At 39.1% G+C, this 27,170-nt stretch overlaps 1 protein-coding gene across 1 annotated transcript in view; it reads right to left on the bottom strand.

Moving 5' to 3' along the window:
* The window catches only part of TMEM178A (transmembrane protein 178A), a 279,546-nt gene that overhangs the window by 243,590 nt on the left and 8,786 nt on the right, over nucleotides 1–27,170 (bottom strand). Inside the window, exons 2-3 of the mRNA XM_033175938.1 lie at nucleotides 21,998–22,090; nucleotides 21,560–21,628 (exon numbers count right to left, since the gene is read on the bottom strand). The gene's annotated coding sequence lies outside the window, so the exon portion shown is untranslated. The remainder of the gene's footprint in view (nucleotides 1–21,559; nucleotides 21,629–21,997; nucleotides 22,091–27,170) is intronic.

Consider the following 27,170-nt stretch of genomic DNA (forward strand, 5'->3'; position numbering starts at 1 on the left):
GTATAATTAACTGACTCTGGAGAAAATATGAGGAATCAAGGAAGGGTATGACTTTGAGCCTTAGAAACTAAAGGAAAGATGATATATATAAAGGCTGGGTATGGTGGCTCACGTCTGTAATCACAGCACTTTGGGAGGCTGAGGTGGGAGGATCACTTGAGGTCAGGAGTTTGAGACCAGCTTGGCCAACATGGTGAAACCCCATCTCCACAAAAAATACAAAAATTAGCCTGGTATGGAGGTGCATGCCTGTAATCCCAGCTACTCGGGAGGCTAAAGCAGGAGAATCACTTGAACCCAGGAGGTGGAGGTTGCAGTGAGCCAAGATCACACCACTGTATTCCAGCCTGGGCAACACAGCAAGACTCCATCTTTAAAAAAATGATATCTGTGATGGCATTTGGGAGGGTCAAAGGGGAGGATATTTGATGGGACAGCAGGGCATCAAGTGGAATGTGTTACAAGCAGATCTGTAGCTTAGAACTCAGGGGAGGGGGAGGCCCTGGTGAACAGACAGGGACTCAGAAATGACTGAAGATGAGAATAAGCAAAATTATTTTTGCACCAAGGACTTGGCTTTGTGGGACATCCACAGTTACAAAAGGGGAAGAAAAAGGGAAAGCAGTTTAAAAACTGGAAGCATCAGAAGAGGTAGTGATCTAGGACAGCAGAGCATCCCAGCAGCCAACAGGAGAGAGGTAAAAGGAAGAGCAGTCAACACTGCTGGATGCTGCAGAGGAGTGAAGGAAAATGGGGGCTGAAGGAAAAATGGTTTCATTCAGTGACTGGGAAACAACAGCGGTGACTTCAGAGAGGGCAACTGCCAAGAGAAAGGTGAGAGAGGAAGCTAGATTACGAACGGCAGAGAAGCAAATGCGAGTTGACTTCTAGTGAACATGGGGCTTTGAGGACCACGCTGATCCAAAATGATAGTGATAATAGATTAAATATAAAATGGGAGAAATGTAAGACATTTCACACTTAAAAACATCTCCATAGCCCAGAAATGGAACAGAAACAATATGATAATTAGCCTGAAGATGTAGACCAGCTCAATTCTGCCAAAAGCAAACAGAGGCATCCAGGGGCAAGACTCATACAGGGTACTAAGAACTAAATAACCCATGTAAGGCAGAAGACTCACATAAAACCAAGGGCTGGGAGAAGGCTACCCCCTTGAAAGGAACTGCCTAGGGCTACAGGCTTGTACACATCTGTATACCTAGGGAGATGGAAGAACCAGACATAGTCTTAAAGCTGGAATTTGACCCTAGAGAAGAAACTGGATCTACAATACTATAGGATAAAACCGAGGTCTAGGCCTGGGAGGCCCAGAAAGTAGGTAACGGCAAAACTATGAGACCAGGAAGGTTAAGCCTGGGGGACAGGAAGGAATTAAGGAATGGAAGAAGGAAGGTAGAAAAGGAAAGAGGGAGAGAAATAAGAAAACCTGCCGAAAATAGGAACCACAACATGGAGAAGAATTCACATCAGGTAAAAAGAAAATACTAATTACTTCTTTAAAAAGAATTTGTTCAAGACTTTCAAAGGAATTAAGCGCAGGAATAACAAAAATTATGAAGCACGAACAGTCAGAAATAAAATAACTATGAATAATTATGAAGAATAACAAATTAAAATCCTGAGAATTAAAAATACAGTCAGAAAAGTTGTTTTTTTTGTTTTTTTCTTTGAGATAGAGTTTCACTCTTGTTGCCCAGGATGGAGTGCAATGGCACAATCTCGGCTCACTGCAACCTCCACTTCCTAGATTCAAGAGATTCTCCAGCCTCAGCCTCCCTAGTAGCTGGGATTACAGGCACCTGCCACCATGTCCAGCTAATTTTTTGTATTTTCAGTAGAGACAGGGTTTCACTGTGTTGGCCAGACTGGTCTGGAACTGCTGTCCTCAGGCGATCCACCCGCCTCAGCCTCCCAAAGTGCTAGGATTACAGGCTTGAGCCATCATGTCCGGCTCAGTCATAGAAATTTTTAAAAGAAAGAAAGAACAACGAATGGGATAAACTCTGAAATGAACATACTTAGAAAATTGGGAAATAGTACAATATTGCTAAACAGACCCATGACAAAATATATGCACACACAGAGTTAAGAGACATATATGGTAGACAGGGAGACCTCAACATACTACTGCTAAGACTTTCTGGTGAAGGGCAGTTTGGTGATTAATACATTCATTTATTTATTTTTTTTTTTTTGAGATGGAGTCTCACTCTGTTGCCCAGGCTGGGGTGCAATGGCGCAATCTTGGCTCACCGCAACCTCCACTTACCGGGCTCAAGTGATTCTCCTGCCTCAGCTTCCTGAGTATCTAGGATTATAGATGTTCACCACCATGCCCAGCTAATTTTTGTATTTTTAGTAGAGATGGAGTTTCACCAGCTTTGGCCAAGTTGGTCTCGAACACCTAACCTTGTGATCACTCACCTCGGCCTCCCAAAGTGATGGGATTACAGGCATGAGCCATCACGCCTGGCCCATTTATTTAATTCTTATAATGAAAAAAGTATATTGGCAACAAGTATCCAACTGAAGAAGCTGAAAAGAATGTTAATGAAAATCCAAATAAAGAGGAAGAAACTAATATGTAGGCAAAGAGATTAATAAAACACACACACACCCACACACACACCCACCCACACACACCCCCACACACACATACACACACACCAGAAGTGAAAAAGGAAACAAAAAGCTAGTATAGTCAGCTCTTCATCTGTATCTGCAGTTTCCACATCCACAGATTCAACCACTTGTGGACAGAAAATATTCTGAAAAATAAAAAATAACAATACAAGAATAAATATGCAAATAAAAACAATACAGCATAACAACTATTTACATAGCATTTATATCATATTAGATATTTTATGTAACCTAGAGATAATTTGAAGCATACAGGAGAATTGTGTAGGCTATATGCAAATAGGATGGCATTTTACATCAAGGACTTGAGCATCCTTGGATTCTGGTATGCAAGAGTGTCCTGGAACCAATCCGCTACAAATACCAAGGTACCACTGTACTTTGAAAAACTAATAAAATTGACACACTTCTATTAAGGCTGATCAAAAAGAAAAGAGAAGGCACAAAAATATTAGAAGAGAAAAGGTAACATAAACAATTCAAGTAAAATTTATAAATACAACTTTTTTTTGAGACACAGTCATCCTTTTATTCCTTACTTTCTTAACAAACTGCTTTCACTTAAAAAAATTTAAAAAAGAAACAGAAAAGAAAAGAAAGAAAAAATGAAAGACCCTATATCTCTAATTAGAAACTTTAGAAAAAGATAAATTCTAAATAAAATACTAGTCACTTATATTCAAGAATGTATTTTGAAAAATGAAAATACATCATAACCAAATAGAATTTACCCCAAGAATATAAGAATGTTTTGACATCAGAAAATATCTATAACTTTGTTCACAATATTGTCTACATATAGAAAACCACACACAAAAAAACTCTCAATGGAATTTTTTTAAAAAGACATTCTACAAAAGTAAACATTCATTCATGACTTAGTAAATTTTGTATATATTTTATTAGGATAAATTGTCCTCTGACCATTTCTTCATTCATTCATTTTGTTTCCTTCCCCCCATCTACCATTAAAAGCAAGGCTGTAATAAGTATTTTCCCACAGTCTCTTTGTGCACGGGTAAAATTACCTCTCTAGAGTGTATACTTAGAAGGAGCATTGCCTAGGGGAAGGATCTGCTCATCCTCAAGTATTTACAAATTGTAAAGGTTTATACAAATTTACACTCCTACCAGCAGTGTATGGGAGCTTCCCCATATCAATGCCAACATTTTCCGTACTTTTTCCCCAAAATGAATGGGGATAAAATTTATTTATGAATTCTACCATTATTTATTGAGAACCTAGTATGTGTCAAGAACTGGAAAAGAGTAGTAGGTAATGAGGTAAAAAGGTCATGGCGTGCAGAGGATGCATGTGGTACCATTGTCATAACTTTGGCTTTTATTTGAAGTGACATGAAAAGCTATCGGAGGATTTGATTCAGAGAAATGGCATGATTTGACTGTTTTGTAAGAATCACCCTGGCTGTTGTGTTAAGAACAGACTATAAGGAAGTGATGAAGGAAGCAGGGAGACTAGTTAGGAGGCTATTGCAATAATTCAGACAAAAAGATGTCGGGGGCTTAGACCACTATAAAAATGCTTTGTTTAAAAATTTTCTATTTTCCAGAATTGCAGTGAGACTATGTTTATGACCTGAGGGTAGAAAAGGCCTCCTGATACAATACAAAAAATGCCAGTCATAAAGAAAAGGATTAATAAATTTTACTATATCAAAACTTTACATCTGTTCAACAAAATGAGATTCAAATCCCAAGGAGAGACTGAGTGAAAGCATTGTAATGAATGTAGCAAAGGACTTGCCTTTTTATGTCCCCAGAAAAAAGACAAACAAAATTGAAAAATGGGCAAAGGGCCAGGCGCGGTGGCTCAAGCCTGTAATCCCAGCACTTTGGGTGGCCAAGGCGGGTGGATCACGAGATCAGGAGATCGAAACCATCCTGGCTAACACGGTGAAACCCCCTCTCTACTAAAAATACAAAAAAAATTAGCCGGGCGTAGTGGTGGGCACCTGTAGTCCCAGCCACTCAGGAGGCTGAGGCAGGAGAATGGCGTGAATCCGGGAGGCAGAGCTTGCAGTGAGCTGAGATTGCGCCACTGCACTCCAGCCTGGGTGACAGAGCGAGACTGTCTCAAAAAAAAAATAAATAAATAAAATAAAATAAAATAAAAATGGGTAAAGAACATAAATAAGCAATTCACCAAAGAAAAAACATGAATGGCAAATGAGCATCTGAAAAGATGCTCAGTCTTACTGGTTTTGGGGGGAAAAACAAATAAAAAGAAGGGGACACTATTTTTCATACATTGGATTGACAATAAGTAAGAAAAACTGATGTATTGGCAAGCATCTGGAAAAACAGACATTCTCTTACCATATTCCTGGGAATATAAACTGGCCAACCTTTTTGGAGAACACATTGGGCAGTAGTCCTTCACACTTTGGATGTGCCTATCGTTTGACTCAGTAATCTCACACCTTGGTATCCACTGTAGAGAGATATTTGCACATGTGCAAAAAGGAAGCAGGTACAAGGTTGTTTCACTATAGCACTATTTATAGTGGTAAAAACTCACAGCATAGCAACCTAAATGATCATCAAAAGACTGACACTTAGTGATGCATCTGACCTACGTAAGAGCATGCAGCAGTTGAAAAAAACTAAAATGTACTGACAGAAAAACCTCTGAGAGATATGGCTAAATTAAAAAAAAAAAAAAAAAAAAAGCAAAGTTGAAGAACAATCCACACTGTGTGATACCATTTCAGTCAAAACAAAACAAAGCAAAATTCCCTCACTGGCTCTCTCTCTGTGTATAGATATAGATAGATAGATACATATACACATGTACATAGATGCAGATGTATGTATACAGATAGATCAATACAGATATATAAATATCTAAAAAGATGAAAAAGACACACTCCAACTTGAAATCAGTGTTTTCTGTAAGGAAGAACCTGAAATAGGGGTTGAAGGAGGAGGATGAAGAAAAAGTTTTTATTCATCTTTCTTATGTGATTTTCTTAAAGAGCCCTTGAAGCTTCACTATGCTTAGGAAAAGACCTTCCCCTTTCTAAGTTACTGCTCAGTGTCAGGCATTTGGGCCCCTGCACTACATTCCAGACTGGCTGCATTCCTGGTGAAGCCAGTGATTCATCTGAGCATGCCCTGGGCCAGCCCCAGGTACTGATATTCTGTGCTTTATTCTAGGCTCAACATCCACCCAGACTGACCATGGGAAAATCAGTTTCAGTTCCTTTCTCTTATCTAGCTCAGTTGTGGGGCAGTTACCTCACAATGGGATGCAAACGAGGATTCAAGCAAAGTATTCTATAAGCTGCCTCCTCAATCTTCTCAGCGCCTCTGGTAACCAGCCAAGCCAGTCTTGGCCGTGTGGAGGTGGAGACTTCAGGAGAAATGCTTGCTGACTTTGTGCACTATTCGAGCAAAAGGGCAAGCTGGGGATACCATTGCTGGAAAATTTTTAGTGCAGCAAAGTGTTCCCTACCCATCTGGCCAACTAGATACCGTTTTTCTTGCACCCTTTTTCAGTAAATATAGGGCAGATAAAATAGCCTTTTACCCCACAGATGAAGCCCTGGAGAGATCATCCATAAATTACAAATATAGATTGATTTGGGGTGGGGGTGGGGAGGGAAGGCAGGAGAGGACTCAAATGCCATAAACAAACTCCTAAGGAGAATGCTATGAATAAAAACTTCCTGTACCAGTCAGCAGCATCCTAATGAGACGGAGCTCACATGTGTACAACAGCTGTATAAATTACCAAGCTTAAAGGGTAGAACTAACTGCATCATACTACTTCCAAAACACTCGATTCCTTCTTTCTTTCTTCTTTTCTACTCCAAAATAATCTAAAACAATCCTATAACAATTACAAACTGGGGGAAAGGCAAACCATTCTGGGAAAGAAAAAAATAGCAGCTGCTCTAGATATCATTTTCAGATTTTGGCTAGGATTGTTTAAGTTATTTTTTATTTTCTTTTATTCTTGGCTGGCTTGACAGCCCTTCAGGATTTCAGCTGATTCCAAACACAGCTCAATAAAGATCATTCCAGAGAAGCTTCATATTCCTAAGATTCCTTAAATTTCTCTTTATTTTAACTTAGGAAATTAGGTTGAAAGAAGATGAAAAACAGCCCAGATTGCACCATTTCCTATGCAAGTTTCTTGCAAAGCAAGCTGTGTCCCCCTTTCCAACAAGAACAGAGAGACACAGTTCTGATTGGGAGGTGGGCGGCAGGTCCTCTGAAGCAGCAGCAGGACTATTTGTCTTTTGAAAATGCCCCAGCAGGTCCAAAGTCTGTCTGAAAACTTTTTGTAAAGGAGGAGGAGAAAAAAAAATGAGATTCTAGTGAGCTAACCATCTAAAAAAGCCAGTGACTGCACTGTGGACTTCTTTCATGCACCAAATATTTATTTTGCACCTAGGTGTGCCACGCTCTGTTCTATATGCTGAAGAGGGAGCAATAAAGACAACCAAGTGTCTGATTCCCTCAGAGTTTCTGTGCCTGGGACCAAACTGTTACAGGAAAGTGGTCCTGATCCAGACCCCAAGAGAGGGTTCTCGGATTTTGTGCAAGAAAGAATTCAGGGCAAGTCCACAGTGCAGAGCAAAAGCAAGTTTATTAAGAAAGTAGAGGAATAAAAGAATGGCCACTCCATGGACAGAGCAGCCCCGAGGGCTGCTGGTTGCCCATTTTTATGATATGCTAAACAAGGAGCGGATTATGCTAAACAAGGGATGATTTATTTATGCCTCCCCTTTTTAGATCATATAGGGTAACTTCTTGACATTGCCATGGCATTTGTAAACTGTCACGACGCTAGTGGAAGTGTAGTAGTAAGGACAACCAGAGTTACTCTTGATGCCATTTTGGTTTTTGTGAGGTTTAGCCGGCTTCTTTACTGCAACTGTTCTATCAGAAAGGTCTTTATGACCTGCATCTTGTGCCGACCTTCTATCTTATTCTGTGACTTAGAATGCCTTAACTGTCTGGGAATGCAGCCCAGTGGGTCTCAGCCTCATTTTACCCAGCTCCTATACAAGATGGAGTTGCTCTGGTTCACACGCCTCTCACAAAACCAAGAAGACAATTCAAGGAAGCCCTTTCCCCTGTCTGCTCCCAGCTGGGTTTCAAGTCTCTTCCTTCTGTTGTTCCTTCTCTTACAACCCTGGTTTATTATACTCTTTACCCTTCCCTTATGTAATCATATGTCCCTTTGTAAACATCAAAAGAAAATAAGCAGGCCCAGGGAGCTGATGGAAATGAGAATGATGACTCATAGAAGGACGTTTTTCTATTTTTCACTTATACAAGCCTCTTTTGAGAAGAGCCTAGATGCCTTTTCTTTCTGAAACTAGCTTGTCTCCTCTGTTGTAGTGAATCCTCACTTTGTCTCTGATTATCAAAATCTACTCTCAACCATTCACTGCTTTGTGCCTCCAGCTCACCTGGGCCCTCAGAGTAGTCTGGCAATCATTTCTTATTTCCCTAAGCAGCTTTTCTCCCCCACCTTTCACCCTTCATTTAGGCTATTTAAAAAAAAATCTTCGGCCGGGCGCGGTGGCTCAAGCCTGTAATCCCAGCACTTTGGGAGGCCGAGACGGGCGGATTCACGAGGTCAGGAGTTCGAGACCATCCTGGCTAACACGGTGAAACCCCGTCTCTACTAAAAAATACAAAAAAAGCAAAAAAAGCTAGCCAGGCGAGGTGGCTGGCGCCTGTAGTCCCAGCTACTCGGGAGGCTGAGGCAGGAGAATGGCGTAAACCCGGGAGGCGGAGCTTGCCCTGAGCTGAGATCCGGCCACTGCACTCCAGCCTGGGCGACAGAGCGAGACTCCGTCTCAAAAAAAAAAAAAAAAAAAAAAAATCTTCATGCTCCCTGAAGTTCCATGCTCATATGCCACCCCAACCACTACACTGACATTCACCCACTATAGAAGTGGCCCATACTTCATAGACAAAATAGAAGCCATTGGAAAATTCCATTTCCAATCATGCCACCTAGAAGGTTCTCTGCATCTGCACATATTTTTTTCCATCCTGCATAAAGAAAGGGTGCCCTCCCATTTAAGGTGAGCGCCTGCACCCAAGCTTTGGATACACCCTCTTTAGTATTCTCAGGAAAGGTCCTCCATGTGTTATTCCCTTCTTTATCTCGCCATTCATTTCTTTCCTCTGCTGGGTCCTTTCCTTCAGCCTAACACAAAACCCCTGGCCTCTCATCCTACAGATTTCCTACTAAAAACTGGTTCAGAAACTCATCCAAGAATTAATGAACAAAAAAGGAACGAGGAAAGGATCTATATTAAAAATACTATTCGTTGACCACTGGATTTTTTTCATCCCCACGACTATCTCCTTTTTATTCATATTCGTCTTTCTGGAATATTTTCTCAACTCTATTTTTTTTTCTTTTTTTTTTTTGAGATGGAATCTTGCTCTGTTGCCCAGGCTGGAGTGCAGTGGCGTGATCCTGGCTCACTGCAACCTCTGCCTCCCAAGTTCAAGCAATTCTCCTCTCTCAGCCTCCTGAGTAGCTGGGAATATAGACACATGCCACCATGCCTGGCTAAGTTTTCTATTTTTAGTAGAGACATGGTTTCACCATATTGGTCAGGCTGGTCACGAACTCCTGACCTCAGGTGATCCACCCACCTCGTCCTCCCAAAGTGCTGGGATTTTACAGGCGTGAGCCACTGTGCCCAGCCTCAACTCTATTTTCTAATCCTTCCAGTGAAATTTTAATTTTGCCAATCGTATTCTCATTCCCAAGATTTCCTTGTTATTTCTGATAATTCTTTTCATAGCATCTTTTGTCTTTTTGTCTTGTTTTAGGTAGGTAATACCCCCCAAATCTCTGAAAATACTAATTAGTTTGTTGGTTTTTTTTTTTTTTAAACTGACTTCTGTTCCCTAAATGATATCTGTCAGCCTTGCGGGATACTAGTCATGACTGGGTGTATGCTGATAGGTATGTACACACATTCATATCAATTCTCTAGGTCATGTCCCTGAACTCTAGATGTGTATCTTTAATTGCCTAGTGAACAAGTTTCTTAGATATCCCAAAGGCATTGCAAATGAAACTCATAGATCCCTCCAGGCTTGTTTTTTTTCTTTTATCTCAGTAAATGACACTACCACCTACTCAGTTACCTAAGACCCATCAGTAATTCTTGACTGGCCCTATTTTTCCTCAACTGTATCCAATATATTAATTCCTAGTGAATCTAGCTCCTTAATATCACTGGATGTTATCTCAATGTTTCCCACTTTATTGAAGGAACACCGGCAGTGTAAATCCTGGCATATCTCCACATACTTAACCATTCTATCTCAGGGAAGGTGGAATGACCTGTGATTTGTAAATCTGGAAAGGACAAACTGGGCATGCTAGTTTCTGCCACCCTTCCTCTTCGTGGCTGCTGGGACAGGGGCACACATTCTAATCCTCCAAGTGTAGTTTTTCTCAAGGGGCGTCACAGGTTGGATTCCCTGGGAGGTAGATGCTGAAATGGAAATTAGTATGTAGGAGGTTTTATTGGGGAATGCTCTTGGGATCGATGCTTGTTCCCAAGGTGACAGGTGTTTCCTTGTTGATCCTAAGGAAAGGGAAGGAAAAGGAAGGGGAAAGAATGAGAAGAGAAGGGTAGAACAGAAGGGGTAGAAACAGGAAAAGAAGGGAAGGGAGCAAGATTGAGCAAAGGGAGAAGTTGAGCTGAGATTCAGTCTCAATGCAGGCCTCAGCTGGACTTTGTGGAGCACCAAAGCTGGGATGGCCTTTTGAAATTGTCTCAAATTGGGATCAAGACTTTATATTTTCTGCTCGGATCAGTCATTACACATGGACCACCTCAGGCAGGGAGCATGACTTTGGGCTAGTGGCTGTCTTTAGCCCAGGCCATCCCTAAGGAGGACTACTAGTTGATGGTGTCTCCAAGCAGCACTCCCAGCAGGGGGAATAAATGGTTTATTTCTGAAAATAGATCTAGGTGGCACACCACAACATTCACATCAGAGGCACCTACTCTAATCAAAGGGTTTATTTAGCATCTAATTTGGCTCCTACACTAAGCTAAGACCTATATTTTAGCTTTTTTTTCAGCAATAAATGTTTTAGAGTTTGTCTTCCAATCATTTGTTTTATTGCTTTATTTTTCCAGAGGCTTAGACTGGGATGAGGGCTGCCATTTAAACCTAAAACATTTCTCAACATCCTTCTCGCTGTTTCACTGGGTCAGGCCATCCTTTCTCCTTCCTGAACTACAGCTTCAGTTTCCTGTCTGGCTGTCGTGTTTCCATTAGTACCACTTTTCAGTTTTTCCTCCACAGTTCACCAGAAGGAGATTTCAAAAGCACAAATCTTATCATCTAACTTGTGGTTGTTTAAAACTCGTCCTTGCTTTCCCATTGCCTTTAGGAATTAGACCTAAGTTTCTTAACAGAGCTGGACAGGCCAATGAGATCTGATCTCACTTATCTAGTCTTATTGTCTTAACACTCCATCATTCCCCATCTCTCTACTTGATATTCCAGTGCAGGAAAAGTACTTGAAGTCTCACTTAGCAACCAAACTGTTTCTTTGCTTTTTAAATGTTTCCTCAGATTAGAATATATTAAACTTTTTTTTTTTGGTCGGTCTCACTCACTTGACTGAGTATTTTGGGAGCAGGGATACTTCCTGTTCTTACAATAGGCACTCAATACATATTAAATAAATACACATATACATATATATATGGAAAGGATTTATGATCTGTTAAATGCTTATTTATTAGTGGTGGCCACTAAACCTATGAGAAAATGTTCCACTTTACTATTAAAAAGCACTCTAAAACAAGGAGGTACAGTTTTTCACCTAGAAATTGGCAGAGTTACTAAAGACTAGCAAGGGTATGGCAAAATGGGCATCTGATACACTGCAAGTATCAGAAAAGCATTTCGGCAATACGGAACAAGTCTCAAGATGTGTAAGCCATGTGACCTAATAACTGCACATCTAGAAATCTATCTAATCAGAGATAGGAGTAAAAGTTATGTTCAAAGGTGTTCATCATAACATGCGTCTTTATTATACTGTTGAATTGTCCATGCATTCTGTAATGAGGATGTTTTAATTTAAAAATCAGTAAAATGGGGACTGGGCACGGTGGCTCATGCCTGTAATCCTAGCACTTTGGGAGGCCAAGGCAGGCAGGTCACCTGAGGTCAGGAGTTTGAGACCAGCCTGGCCAACATGGTGAAACCCCATCTCTACCAAAAATACAAAAATTAGCTGGGTGTGGTGGCACATGCCCATAATCCTAGTTACTCAGGAGGCTGAGGCAGGAGAATCACCTGAACCTGGGAAGTGAACGTTGCAGTGAGCCAAGATCACGCCACTGCATTCCAGCCTGGGCAACAGAGCGAGACTCCGTCTCAAAAAAAAAAAAAAAAAAAAGTTAGCATTACAGTTTGTAGGAGTGAGGTTCCAGGAATGCTCAATGATCTGGTTTCCTTATATTCACACATTGGCATGAAGACCCTTGTGTAGTTCCCTTTCAAATTGTGCCAGAGGTGAAGTGTGTGACCAGTAAAATAGGACTGAAATGGTGGCAAGATCAGGTTTTAAAAGACATGAGCAGGGCATGGTGGATGGTGGGTCATGCCTGTAATCCCAACATTTTAGGGGGCTGAGGCAGGAGGATTGCTTGAGCCCAGGAGTTCTGAGCAACATAGTGAGACCCTTGTCTCTACCAAAACAAACAAACAAACAAACAAACAAAAAACCAGAAGCATTGGCACACACATCTCTAGTTCCAACTCAGCTACTTAGGAGGCTGAGGTGGGAGGATCGCTTGAGTCCAGGAGGTTCTGGGACCCCTTTTCTCATCTCTGCCCTCCAGCCTGCTGCCCTCCAGCAAGACCCTTCTCCAAAAAAAATAAAATAAAATAAATTAAAAAAATTTAAGACACTAGAACATCTATCTGAGTCCTTAGTCTCTGTCTCTTTCCATTTATGAGATATTATTAGATCAGGCAAATTCTCTCTCCTCCTTTCTCTGTCTCTATCACTTGCTTATGGGGAAAGCCAGTTGCCACGTTATGAGGGCACACAATGAGAGACCCACATGGCAAGACATTGTGGCCTCTTGTCAGCATCACATGGGTGAACTTGGAAGCAGGTCCCCAGCCCGTCAAGTTTCAGATGGCTGCAGCACCAGCTAATGTGTTGACTGCAACTTCATGAGAGACCTTGAGCCAGAAACATCCAATTAAGCTCCTTCTAGATTTCTAATCTAGAGAAACTGAGATAACAAATGTTTACTGTTTTACATTGTTACATTTTGAGTAAGGTGATCAACTGTCCAGCTTTTTTTTTTTTTTTTTTTTTTGAGTCGGAGTTTCACTCGTTGCCCAGGCTAGAGTGCAATAGCGTAATCTCGGCTCACCGCAACCTCCACTCTCGTGTTCAAGCAATTCTCCTGCCTTGATCTCCTGAGTAGATGGGATTACAGGTGCCCGCCACAACACCCAGCTAATTTTTGTATTTTTAGTAGAGATGGGGTTTCACCATGTTGGCCAGGCTGGTCTCGAACTCCTGACCTTGTGATTCCCCTGCCTCGGCCTCCCAAAGTGCTAGGATTACAGGTGTGAGCCACCACACTTGGCCAACTGTCCAGTTCTTACCAGAACTGAGGGGTTTTCTGGGAGGTAGGATTTTCAATAGTGAAACCAGGGAAATCCTGGGCAAACTGGGTTGGTCACCTTAGTGTTTTTTAAAATACAGCTTTATTGATATACATAATTCACATCTCATAACATTCACCCATTAACATTTCAATGGTTTTACTACATTCACAGAGTGGTGTAAACATCCACAATCCAGTTTTAGGACTTTAAAAAGAAATCCCATACTCTTTTGCTATAACCACTCAGTCCTTCGACCCCCTCACTAATCCACTTTCTGTCTCTGGTCACCCTAGTTTTGAGAATAACTTATTATGCAGCAATAGGTAATTAATACAGGGTTGCAGATAATGCGATAAAAGATGATTTTTCTCATTACTCTTTTACTTTATACTTTTCTGAATCTTGCAAAGTATCTTCAATAAATATATCTTCATTTAATATAAGACAAAATAGTAATATTCTGTTTATTAAAAAGATGGCATAAAATTTCATGGAACTGTTGTTTTGGTCCACCTGGCACCCTTCTGCTCCCTGTTCTTCTGGTCAGAACACTACCCCTCTGTTTGAGGGAAGTGCCTTTCCTCAACTCCAGGTGGTTCTGATATGGTTACCAACCAAGGGACAAGGTGGATATGTGACTCAGACTGGAACAATCAGATTTTCTCTTTCATTAATTTGGATCTTGAGTGGAGGTACATGAGGACAGAGGTATTTTTATTTATTTATTTATTTATTTTGACACAGGGTCTTGCTATGTCACCCAGGCTGGAGTGCAGTAGCACGATCTTGGCTCACTGCAACCTCTGCCTCCCGATTTCAAACAATTCTCATATCTCGGCCTCCCGAGTAGCTAGGACTACAGGCACACACCACCACGCCCGACTAATTTTTGTATATTTAGTAGAGACGGGTTTTCACCATGTTGGCCCGGCTCCTGAGTTCGAGTGACCCACTCGCCTCGGCCTCCCAAAGTGCTGGGATTATAGACATGAGCCACCACACTCGGCTGACAAAAGGTATTTAAAGCTAATCACAAGGAGGCAGAATCCTAGAGAGTTGGTTAAAGAACTTTTGTTTCTGAGATTTCTGTCACCTTCCCAGTTCCTGTTCCTCTTGGTCATTCAGCAAGGCCTTTGATTCTGTAAGCTACTCCTATATGGCTTGAAAGGAAATCTCTTTTTCATTTAAGTTAGTTTCTGTTGCTTACAACAACAAAACTCAACTGACCCAAATAATAACAAAGACTATTTCCAGAAGGGTACCTCCTCTTCCCTGACAAAAATCCAGAAATCTGCCACTCCAACACAACAGTTTTCTATTTGTTCATTTTTGCTTATTGGTCCACTTTTGCATAGATAGAATTGCGATGTACATATCCTCTTACCTTTAGATTTTTTTACGTGACATTACACCTGCAAAAATGTTTAGTGCTTCTACAAGGTCTTCTATTCATCATTTCTTAATGTATGTTATTATCTTGTATTAGTATATCATAATTTATTAAATCTTGACCCAGTGGTTGGATATTTGGGCTGATTTTAGTGTTCTACTAACAGACATAATGTTTAAAGTGAACATATTCACAGCAAGCATGTATTTCTTTCCTTCGAATACATCTACACAATTGAAAAATGGATCTGTTGTGATGTTATCCTCGTTCCTTTCATGCATTTGATGTGTTGCGTTATAAAGTGAAAGGTGTTTTTGTGTTACAAGCAATTTTCTGTCTTGAATGTTTGGATTTCCATTTATAAGATATAATTAGGTCAGGCAAAGTCAGATGAATAGGATTTACTTGGTTATAGATTATGCTCTGTGTTATACCTGTGTTATACAGGTATAACAGATTGTTATACAGGTATTGGTGTGATTGGAACTTTTACATAGAAATTTTATCGACTATAACATACCTAAAGAAAATGGCACAGATCATAAGGATAGAATCCTCATGCATTTTCACAAAGTGAACTGCCATGTAACTACTATGAAGATCAAGGAGGAGTACTGGCACTCTAGAAGGCCCCTTATGCTCTCACCCAGTTATTACCTTCTGTCAAGTAACCACAATCTTGACATCTATTACCATAGCTTCATGTCTTCTGCTTTTTTCTTTTTTTCTTTTTTTGAGATGGAATCTCACTATGTCACCAGGCTGGATTGAAGTGGTACAATCTCAGCTTATTGCAACCTCCGCCTCCCGGGTTCAAGCAATTCTCCTGCCTCAGCCTTCTGAGTAGCTGGGAATACAGGCACGTGCCACCACGTCCAGCTAATTTTTGTATTTTTAGTAGAGACAGGGTTTCTCCATGTTGGCCAGGCTGGTCATGAACTCCTGACCTCAGGTGATCCACCCACCTCAGCCTCCCAAAATGCTGGGATTACAGGCATGAGCACCCGCGCCAGGCCCTGCTTTCTAACTTTAAATAAATGTACCCTTTTGTGTATGGTTTCTTTCACTCAGTATTATGTTTATATGCTCCTTTCACGTCATATGTAGCAGTAGTTCATTCATTCTCATTGCTGTGCAGTATTGAATTGCACAGATTTACCACCATTTATTTATCCTTCCTACTGGTTCCCAAATTCTGACTACAAACAGAACTAGAATTACCCAGTCATAGGTTATGCACATATTCAGCTTTCCTAGACATTGCCAAAAAATTTTCCAAAGTGGTAATATGAATTTACATCCCTGTGAGCAGCAGAGGAGAGTTCCAGTTGTGCCAATGTCCTCAGCAATATTTGGTATTTTCCATCTTTTTGATTTTAGACATAATGATAGGTGTAGAATGGTATCTCATTCTACTTTTAATTTATGCCTTTTCATATGTTTATTGGTCATTTGGATGTCCTCTTTTATGAAGTACCTGTTCAAGTCTTTGACCCACTTTTTTTTTTTGGGGGGGTTAGCTTTATTGGGATACAATTTTCATACAATGAAATTCACCAATTTAAAGAATATAATTGCATTAATTTTATAAGTCTATTTTACAAGGTAACCATTATCAAAATCATCATACAGAATATTTTCATTACCCCAAACAGCTTCCATGTGTTTTTTGAAGCTACTTCTCTTCTTCCACCTCCCTGACAACTGACAACACTGATATGTGTTCTGTCACTATACCTTGGTCTTTACTAGCATTTTATATAAATGGAATCATTCAGTTAGTGGTATTTTGTGTCTGGCTTCTTTCAATGAGCATAATTTTGAAATCCCATCCATGTCATTTCAGCAAGTAGTTAATTACTTTTTTTTTTTTCCAGACAGTCTCACTCTTTGCCCAGGTTGGAGTGGAGTGGTGCGATCTCAGCTCACTGCAACCTCTGCCTCCCAGGTTCAAGTGATTCTCGTGCCTCAGCCTCCTGAGTAGCTGGGATTACAAACGAATGTCCCCACAGCAATTAATTTTTATATTTTAAGTAGAGACGGGGTTTCACCATGTTGGCCAGGCTAGTCTCAAACTCCTGGTCTCAAGTGATCTGCCCACCTTGGCTTCCCAAAGTGCTGGGATTATAGGCATGAGCCACCGTGCCTGGCCCAGTTAATTACTTTTTATTGGTGAATAGCATTCTGTTTTATGGATATATCTCAACTTGTTTATCAATTCATCTTTTGATGGACATTTTGTTGTTCCTAGTTTTTAGCCATTATGAACAAAGCTGCAATGGACATTCAAGACACATATTTGTAAAAAATATGTTTTCATTTTTCTTAAGTAGGTATCTAGGATTGGGACTGCTCGGTCTTATAAGTTTATGTTTAACTTAAGAAACTGTCAAACTTTTCCAAGGTGATTATGCTATTTACACTCCCATCAGCAGTATGTGAGTGTTCAGTTGCTCCACATCTTAGTTAGTACTTGGCATTGTCAGTCTTGTCAATGTTAGCCATTCTAGTGCATATCTAATGATATCTCGTTATGGTTTTAATTTGCATTTTCCCAATGATTAACAATGTTGAGCATGTTTTCATGTGCTTATCGACACTCATGAAATGTCTATTAAAATCTTTTGCCCATTTTAGAAATTGAGTTATTTTAATTTGACTTCTTACTGAGTTGTAAGAATTCTTTATTGTTCTTAATACAAGCCTATCATCAGGTGTTTATTTTACACATATTTTCTTCCAGTCTGTGGTGTGCAGTTTCATTTTCATAATAGTTACTTATGAAGAGCAAAATTTTTTATTAGTATAAGTCTAATTTATTAATTTTCTTTTTTTCCTTTTTTTTTTTTTTAGAGACAGGTTCTCGCTTTGTTGCTCAGACTGGTCTCAAACTCCTGGTTTCAAGCTATCCTACCTTAGCCTCCCAATGTGCTGGAACTACACTGTGAGCCACTGTGCCTGGCCTTCTTTTATACTTTTTTTTTTTTTTTGAGATGGCATCTTGCTATCTCCCAGGTTGGAGTACAGTGGCATGATCTCGGCTCACTGCAAGCTCCACCTCCCAGGTTCACGCCATTCTCCTGCCTCAGCCTCCCCAGCAGCTGGGACCACAGGCACCCGCCACCATGCCTGGCTAATTTTTTTGTATTTTCAGTAGAGATGGGGTTTCACCGTGTTAGCCAGGATGGTCTCGATCTCCTGACCTCATTATCTGCCCGCCTCGGCCTCCCAAAGGGCTGGGATTACAGGCGTGAGCCACCACGCCCGGCCTCTTTTATATTTATGTGTAGTATTTGTGTAGTTTGTGTGTGTGTGTTTGTGTGTGTGTGTGTAGTATTTAAGAAACATTTGTGAAATACAAGGTCATAAACATTTTAGTCTGTTTTATTTTAAAAATTTGTTCATAGATACATGCTTTGTCATGTCATAACAGGACTATTTGGGTTTTTTATTTCTTTTGGTATCACTTTTGGTAAATTGGGTTATTCTAGAAATTTCCCATTTTATCTAAATTTTCTAATTTATTAAGTTGTCCAAACTATTTTCTCTTCAACTTTCTAATGTTTGTGGGGTCCACAATGGTGTCTTTTTTTTTTTTAATGTCTGATAGAGGTAATATGTGCCCTCCCTCCTTTTTATTTGTATATTGTATGTGTGATCAGTTTTGCTAGGGAATTACCAGTTTCATTATTTTCTTTCAGTGACTTTTCTCTACTGTACTTTTTTTTTTTTTTTTTTTGAGACTGGGTCTCACTCTTTCACCTTGGCCCAGGCTGGAATGCAATGGCATGAACATGGCTCACTGCAGCCTCGACCTTCTGGGCTCAAGTGATCCCCTTGCCTCAGCCTCTGTGTAGCTGGGACCAGAGGTATGCACAATCACACCCAACTAACTCTTAGATTTTTTCTAGAAATGGGGGGTCTCATTTTGTTGCCCAGGCTGGTCTCAAACTCCTAGGCTCAAGTGATCCACCTACCTCAGCCTCCCAAAGAGCTGGAATTACAGGCATGAGCCACCACACCCAGCCTACTGTACATTTTCTTCATTACTTTTTTCTCTTAACTTTTCTTATGCTTTCTTCAAGTTTAATTGCATTTTGTTTCAACTTCTTGAGATACTTAGGTAATTTTTGTTTAAAGCTATAAGTTCTAGCCCTTAAAATAATAAATTTCCCCCAAAACACAGTTTTAGTTATATCTTAAAATTTTCTGTGTCATACTTTCATTATGATTTAAAGTATTTTCTAATTTCCATTGTGATTTCTTCTTTGACCTATGGAATATTTAGAAGTATACTGCTAAATTTTCACATATTTGAAAACTTTCTAGTTTTTAAAATATCATTAGGTTAATCCCCCTCTGCTCAAAGAATGTACTCTGTATTATGTCAATCCTTTGAAATACATTGAGGCTTGCTTTATGGTCAAAGTTATTGCCACTTTTAGTAAATGTTCCACGTTCATATGAAATGAAAGTGAATTCTGTAGTTGTTTGGTGAAATATTCAATATATATCAATTTTGTAAATCCTGTTAGTCATGTTGTTTAAATTTTGTGTTTTCTTATTAATTTGTGTCTACTTTTTTATTGGTTACTGAAAAGATCTTACTGTTATTGTAGATCTATTTCTCCTTGCAGTTTTGGGAATTTTTAAATTAATATATTTTGAAGTATATTGCTAGTTGCGCACAGAATTAGACTTATTGTATCTTCCTGATGGATTGATATTTATATTTATTGTAAAATATCCCACTTTATTTCTAATAATGCTTCTTTCCTTAAAGTCTACTTTGTATGTTATTGTATAGCTAGGAGAGCTTTTGGGGTGATAGTTTTTGCATAACATGTTTTTTTCTATTTTTTTACTATTGTATCTTTAGTAAAAAAGCATATGTAATTATTTTAGCCAGTATGACAATCTTTATCTTTTAGTAGAATATTATGCCATTTAATTTATAATGAATTTATATTTAATTTTAATAGTCCAGGTACTTAATGAGATATTTGGGTTCATAGGTACCATTTTATTACTTTTTTCTATTTGCCCCATTTGTTACTTGCTCCTTTTTATCTTTTTTCTTACCATCATTTAGCTTAATTATTTTTAATTAACTATCCTTTCTCCCTTTTGCTATTTCCATATTATGTTAGTTATAAATATTTCTATTATTCTCTTAATGGTGACCTAGAGTTTACAATATTCACCCTTGGCTTATTATATTCTTGTGTAATTTAGTATTTTTATTACTTCTGAGACAAGATATCCTTGCTGACATCCCCACTGGACATCTGTACCATTTTGTTCTATTTGGGAGCAGACATAGCTTCTCACCATTTATAGATACTGATTCCTGTCTGGTTCTCTCCAGACAGCTTCAGGAGACCTAAATTCTCCTGACATCAGGCCATTTCCCTTTTCTTGGAGTCCTTCCCATCCCAAATCATTGAATCATCTGCCTTCATGGGCTTAGGCATCAGAAAATCACTACAGCTTAACCTGCCCTCTAGAGAGAAGAAGGGAAAAAGAAATACTTCCCGTTTTCCATGATGAGCCAGTAGACAAGAAAATAAAATATATTTTCCCAATCAATTTATCCTGCCATACCTACTAATATTGTATGAGGTTTCATGGCCTAGCTTTGGCATCTAACCATAATTAACTATGCTATTTCCATGGGAAATTAATTCTAGGTAACAAACACTTAGACTTAGGACCTTTGAGAACCCAATATATTAATAATATGTATTCTCTATATACCATTATTTTTCCTGCTTCTATTTGAGGAAAGAAAAAAATTGCAGAGACCAATGATAAGGCTCATGATGGCCGCAATAATACTCTGGTCATGTTGCTTTAGGATTTTGCTTCAACATTAATATCTACAAATGGGGTGAACATGAAGGAATATATAATCTCCTACCAAATTGCAAGGTATTTTTGTGCCTTTTGTTTTCTTTGCCAGGCAAATTACATAGAGCTACAGGGGAGTAATAATTTTCAGATATATACTCTCCCTGAAATACACTGCAAAGTTTAAAATGCACTCATAAATACAGACATAGGTAAAGTTTAATTTAGGCAACGCTACGTTGGGTGTTGTAGCACCTATCCCAAAGAACCAGGAGATGGTGACTTGGTTTAATAAAACATTACAAAGGTCCATTAGGAAAATCTCCAGGGACTAAATGGTGGTAATTTTGACCTAGACCATAGCAATTGCCCCTTTTGCTAAAAGCAACCATACTGATTCCTAAATGTGTCTTCTTCTTAGATCCCAACTTTCAATTTCAAGGAGAGACAATGTAGTCCAGACCTCTTACTATTTCCTGTGCTCTTTAGCTTTCATCTGGACTAGTGCACACTAACCTTTCATTCTGAGGTTTCAGGCAAACCTTAATTTCAAGAGGTTGCTTCAAGCCCCAAGCACTTTTTACAAGATGTACCAAGAGTGAATTGAACTCAAGGATATTTTTTTTCTTCAAAACCCCTTCCTGGTTCCACAGGTGGAATAATTTTTGTTTCTTAGTTTCCTCAGACCACCATTTCCAGATCTAGCCCAATAAATATTGATGTGAAGGCAGAACAATCACAAGGCATATTTGTATGTGGTTATATGGCATATCATAGGAGAATTGTATTTTTCCAAAATAATGTGTAAGTTTGGCTTAGGATCATCTGAAAACTGGAAATGATCAATACAACAATTCCATGGTCATAAAATGAGTTTTAAAAATTGCTTTTCCCCATAAGACGTCTTCCACACTTAATCATTCAATTATCCAGTTAATAAACTGGATAATTAATCTGATTATCCAGAATGTGTAATATACAAACCCGTTATTTTTTCTCTTCTCTTCTGCTGCCAGATCTTTGGTCATTTCACAGCTCATTAGCATTCTCTCTCTGGGAAAATATAAAGCAAATGTAGCTCAAATTATTATTTTAAACTTTCTATGCAAAGGTTTTGTAGGAAGGGTTATAATTATTGGTAAAAATACCACTTTACGTTCATAAGTATTTGGTCAGGCTCTGCGGGGCACTGTGAAAGAATTAACAAAGTTGAAGACATTGTCCCTGCTCTTAAGATTTTTACAATATAATTGGAGAAACAAGATTTATGTATATTCAAGTCAAATAGTAATGCAAGACAAAATATATTTAACCTACAATATCAAAAAAAATCTAGTGATACAAACATATACAAACAAGAGAACTTTATACACTTAGAAGTGGGTTTTTAAAAAGGAGAAGGCTGGGCATGGTTGCTCATACCTGTAATCTCAGCACTCTGGGAGGCCAAGGCAGGAGGATCACTTGAGCTCAGTAGTTCAAGACCAGCCTGGACAACAAAGCAAGACTCTGCCTCTATAAAACAATAAATAAATAAAATTTTTAATTAGCCAGGCATGGTAGTACACACCTGTAGTCTGGCTACTTGAGAAGCTGAGGCAGAAGGCTCACTTGAGCCCAGGAGTTTGAGGATGCAGTGAGCTATGATCGTACCACTGCACTCCAGTCTGGGTGACAGAGCGAGACCCTATCTCTAAATAAAGAAATAAATAAATCTTAAAAAAAAAAAAAAGGAGAACACAGTGTGAACTGAGAAAGTTATCATGGAAATTCTCAATAAGGTGGTGAGACAAGCTAGTTATCAAAGAATGGATGGAATTTCAACATGGGAAGAGGAAAAAAAAAGAAATTCTGTACATATACACACACAAAATCACAAAAGCCAAGAATTCCAGTCTAGGAGTCATATACACCTTTAAATGAAATATTTCAAGCATAAACATATAGAAAATAATAACAAGCTCTTTTTTCCTCCCTACTCATCTTTGTCAAGTATTAACTTGCGCAATATTTGCTTCATATTCTTTTTTTTTTTTGAAGTGAATCAGCTAAAGCCTTCTGCATGCTATATGATAATCCTTTTTTCCTCAACAGGACATAACAACTATCTTGAATATGATGTTTATTATTACCATGAATATTCTAAAATGCTTATCACACATAGAAATATCTAGTATTATTTCATATGTTTAAACTTAGTGTAATCAGTAGCATACTTTATGTATTTTCTGCTACTTTATCATTCAGTATTACATTTTTTGAGATTTATGCATATTTTAGTTCCAGTTCTAGTTCATTCATTTTAACTAATATGTAGTATTCCACTGTGTGATCACAAAACAATTTACTTATCCATTCTCAGGTGGATGGAAACTTACATCATTTCCAATTATTTTTCTGTTATACATGATACTTCAATGAACATTCATTTACCCGTCTCCTTGCATATTTAAGGGAGAGTTTCTACATGGAGAAGTGAAATTGCTAGATTGTAAGATAAAGATATCTTTAGCTTATTAGATTTTGCTGAATTGCCTTCTAATGTGGTTGTATAAGAGTTCCCTGATCTTCTTTATCTTTGCAATTGTTTTTATTTTTCATTTTTAGACACAGGGTCTCGCTCAGGAGTACAGTGGCACAATAGCTCTCTATAGCCTTAAACTTCTGGCCTCAAGCAATCCTCCTGACTTGGCCTCCCAAAGCATAGGGATCACAGGCATGAACCACTGTGTCTAGCCAGCCACCTTTGCAATTCTGCTAACTACATCATAGGTGTGGAACTTCCAGAGTACCCTGGAGTCAATGCTTTTTGTAAGTTGGTGTTTGTGTAAGTGATGCTCAGTGTTGTATCTCACTATGAACTGGCCCAACCCAAGGTAAGGGTGGATATCAAACCTCTGGGAGAGAATTTGGGAAAAGCAAAGAAAGTAATGGTGTAATGGTTGAGGACTGGTTGCACATTTTATTAAGTTTTGCATCCCCAGTATCTAATACAACCTGAAACTCAGATCAAGGCTTGGTAGATGTTAAATTGACTGGAACTAATTAAAAACTCTGATATGCTTCTAGTTTACTTCTCTAAGCTTCAATTTCCCCATTTACAAATTATGGATGATAATAATTCAAGAAGTCATTCCAAAGATAAAATAAGATATAAATGTGAAAACATTTATAAACTCTAAAGAGCCATGCAAATTAAGTTATAAAAGATTAGAAAGCTGCTTCAGTGTTGTGACATCTTAGATATGATCAGATAACATTTTAGTGGTTCAAAAGCATTGCCGAGTTTCTCACTGGCGTTCTTCTTGTAGCTCTAATAAATCCTGGAGTGTCACATGCCTGAGACACTGCTCAGAGTCACATATAGAGATATGTAGTTCTTTTGTTTTATTTTATTTTTATTGATTGATTGATTTTTGAGACAGAGTCTCACTCTGTTGCCCAGACTGGAGTGCGGTGGCACAATCTCGGCTCACTGCAACCTCTGCCTCCTGGGTTCAAGCAATTCTCCTGCCTCAGCCTCCTGAGTGGCTCGGATTACAGGCATGTGCCACCACACCCAGTTAATTTTTGTATTTTTAGTAGAGACAGAGTTTTGCCACATTGGCCAGGCTGGTCTCAAACTTCTGACCCCAGGTGATGAACCTGCCTTGGTCTCCCAAAGTGCTGGGATTACAGGCGTGAGCCACAGCTCTCAGCCAAGATGCGTAGTAATTTTAAAAAGGTATTCTAACCTTTACTTCCAACTCTGAAAAAAACATCAAAGAGGAACCCATTCATTGTATAGAGCCACACTTGAGTTCCATTCTATTCTCTTTAGTCCTCAAACGTAAACCCAAAATCTCTTTCACAAGTACTCAGTTTGTTGAACTTCTGCTTATTTTCTCCCTCTTCCTTCTTCCAACATTTTGAAAGCTGACAGTTCTTCTCTGGTTCCCTTTCTTCTTTCAGTTCTCCACTCGGACCTCCACTATCCATCCCTTAAATCTCATGCCAGATATGTAACAAGAAAATGCCAGAAAATATTTGCCTGGAGGAAGAATAGTCATACTTTACGAAATCATCCTAAAGCATACATTTTTTCATTGAATTCAGTGACATTATTTTCACTTTCAATGTTTATAAAAATAAGGTCCACCTCTGTTACTTTTAAGAGTCCCTTGTTTAAAAAGAAAAAAAAGAAGAAAGAAAGAAAAAAGGTTGCTCACATTGCTCTACACCCTCAGACCCCATTCAGAAATTTCATGATTCCAACTATGGTCTCTATTTGTATGGCTCAATTTATCCTCTTATACTTCGTATTCAGAATCTGTCACTATCCTTGCAATAGCTCCTCCTTGAATTCCCTCTCATTTCCTCAAAGTCAACATGTCTAAATGTAAACTCACATTTATTCCAAATTTAGCTTCACCTCGGAACTTCCATATTTCCATTGTTGGCATTTTGGAAGCATGTTTATTGACCAGGTGTGTTATTATCAGAAGAGGAAGAGACTGGGGCCCAAGAGTCTAATCAAGAGCTTGCACACCACATGGCAGACAACAGACTGCAATTCAGATTTGCAGATAGGTGTTTTGAGTTTATGTGGAATGCCTCAGCCTCCTGAGTAGCTGGGATTACAGGCGTGCACCACCACGCCTGGCTGATTTTTATATTTTTAGTAGAGACAGGGTTTCACCATGTTGGTCAGGCTGGTCTCGAACTCCTGACCTCGTGATTTGCCTGCCTTGGCCTCCCAAAGTGTTGAGATTACAGGCGTGAGCCACCACTCCCAGCCCTAACGGAGCTTTTATTTCTAGTTTTAATCTGTTTTGAGAAAGGAAAACTCCAATTCAGGTTTAAACCAAATTAGTGGGTGATTTTTTCAAAAAAAGATGAACTTTTAAAATTTACAAATATATTTGCTTTACTATCATACAGGTTTTGTTGTGCAGGGGTAAAGTCCTCCTAGGAGAGAAATAGTAACATACAATAAAACTTCTAGTGAAAAGGCCAGCAGGATACGACTCTGGGTCTGTGAGTAACTCTGGAAACACAATGTATGTGACTATATTTGTTCTGGGCCAGGTCGGTCTGGCCCAACAGCGCTCTGTATTTGGGAACTAGGACACAGGGCAAGACCTCTAAACCAGAGGCATCTGAGGGGAATTCTAGGCTGGATGTTATGTAAAATGGAATCCGGGAAACATTATGCTCTAATATATCATGGGATAACAGATAAATATAAGCAAGATTTTATAATAAAAAAAAAAAAAATCTCAACCATCCCTCAGTCTGTCTCTTAGCAGCGTGTACTTCCTTAGCGTTCTTCAATACAGTCATGTATTGCTCAATGACAGGGATACATTCTGAGAAATGTGTCAGTGGGTGATTTCATTGTTGTATAAACATCACAGAGTGTACTTATGCAAACCTAGAGGGTACAGCTTACCACACATCTAAGCTATATGGTGTGGCCTGATGCTCCTAAGCCACAAACCTGTACTGCCTGTTGCTGTATTGAATACTGTAGGCAACTGTTACACAATGGTAAGTATTTGTGTATCTCAACATGGAAAAGACATAGTGAAAAACACAATATGAAAGATTAAAAAATGGTACCCTTGTATAGGACACTTCCCATGAATAGAGCTTGCAGGACTGGAAGTTGCTCTGGGTGAGTCAGTGAGTGAGTAGTCAGTGAATGTGAAGGCCTAGGACATTACAGTATACTACTGTAGACTTTAGAAACACTATACACTTAGGCTACACTAAATTTATACAATTTTTTCTCAATAATAGATTAATCTTAGTTTACTGCAATTTTATTTGTTTGTTTTTTGAGACAGGGTCTCGCTCTGTCACCCAGGCTGGAGTGCAGCAGCACAATCACAGCTCACTGAAGCCTCAACCTCCTAGACTTGAGTGATCCTCCCACCTCAACTTCCTGAATAGTTGGGACCACAGACATGCACTACCAGGCCTGGTTAATTTTTTTTTTTTTTTTAATTTTTTATAGACATGGGGTATCCCTGTGTTGCCCAGGCTGGTCTTAAACTCCAGGGCTCAAGGAATTCTCCCATCTCAGCTTCCCAAAATGCTGAGATTATAGGAGTGAGCCACTACCTCTTTATATACTTTTAAACAATAAAAAAAAAAAGTTAACTCATAATAACACTTGGCTTAAAACATACACATGATGTAGCTGTACAAAAATATTTTCTTCTAGGGCTAGTCTTGAACTCCTGGACTCAAATGATCCTTCTGCCTCAGCCTCCCATGTAGCTGAGATTACAGATGCATCCCACCATGTTCAGTCTTTTCTTTCTTTATATACTTATTCTACAAGCATTTTTGTACTTTTAAATTTTTTAAATTCTTTTTCTACTTTTAAAATACTTTTGTTAAAAACTAACACAGAAACACGTACATTGGCTTAGGCTTATAAAGGGTCAGGATCATCAATATCACTGTCTTCCACCTTCACATCTTATCCCACTGGAAGGTTTTTTAAAAAACTTTTTTGAGACAAGATCTTGCTATGCTGCCCAGGCTGGTCTTGAACGTCTAGGCTCAAGCAATCCTCCTGCCTCAGCCTCCCAACGTGCTGAGATTA

The sequence above is a fragment of the Trachypithecus francoisi genome, unplaced genomic scaffold (assembly GCF_009764315.1).
Source record: "Trachypithecus francoisi isolate TF-2019V2 unplaced genomic scaffold, Tfra_2.0 Lachesis_group17, whole genome shotgun sequence".
Taxonomy (NCBI): domain Eukaryota; kingdom Metazoa; phylum Chordata; class Mammalia; order Primates; family Cercopithecidae; genus Trachypithecus; species Trachypithecus francoisi.